The sequence below is a fragment of the Mandrillus leucophaeus genome, unplaced genomic scaffold (assembly GCF_000951045.1).
Source record: "Mandrillus leucophaeus isolate KB7577 unplaced genomic scaffold, Mleu.le_1.0 Scaffold40, whole genome shotgun sequence".
NCBI lineage: Eukaryota > Metazoa > Chordata > Mammalia > Primates > Cercopithecidae > Mandrillus > Mandrillus leucophaeus.
The window spans coordinates 4,742,300-4,742,824 of record NW_012104254.1 but is presented as its reverse complement, the minus strand read 5'-3'; the positions used below and the strand labels follow the sequence as shown (position 1 = coordinate 4,742,824).

Here is a 525-nt window from a genome sequence, read left to right as displayed (position 1 = left end):
ATGGAGGCATCTTATGTTAACCTACCTACCATTGCTCTGTGTAACACAGATTCTCCTCTGCACTATGTGGACATTGCCATTCCACACAACAACAAGGGAGCTCACTCAGTGGGTTTGATGTGGCGGATGCTGGCTCAGGAAGTTCTGCACATGCATGGCACCATTTCCCGTGAACACCCGTGGGAGGTCATGCCTGAGCTCTACTTCTACAGAGATGCTGAAGAGATTGAAAAAGAAGAGCAGGCTGCTGCTGAAAAGGCAGTGACCAAGGAGGAATTTCAGGGTGAACAGATGTGCCAGCTCCTGAGTTCTCCGCTACTCAGCCTGAGGGTGCAGACTGGTCTGAGGTGGCAGGTGACCTCTGTGCCTATTCAGCAGCTCCCTACTGAAGACTGGAGTGCTCAGCCTGCCACGGGAGACTGGTGAGCACCTCCCACTGCTCAGGCCACTGAATGGGTAGGAGCAACCACTGAATGGTCTTAAGCTGTTCTTGCATGGGCTCTTAAGTAACATGGAAAAATGGTT

At 51.8% G+C, this 525-nt stretch overlaps 1 pseudogene; it reads left to right on the top strand.

The window, feature by feature from the left end:
* On the top strand, nucleotides 1-483 carry LOC105548103 (annotated as a pseudogene).
* The last annotated feature ends 42 nt before the right edge of the window (nucleotides 484-525 follow it).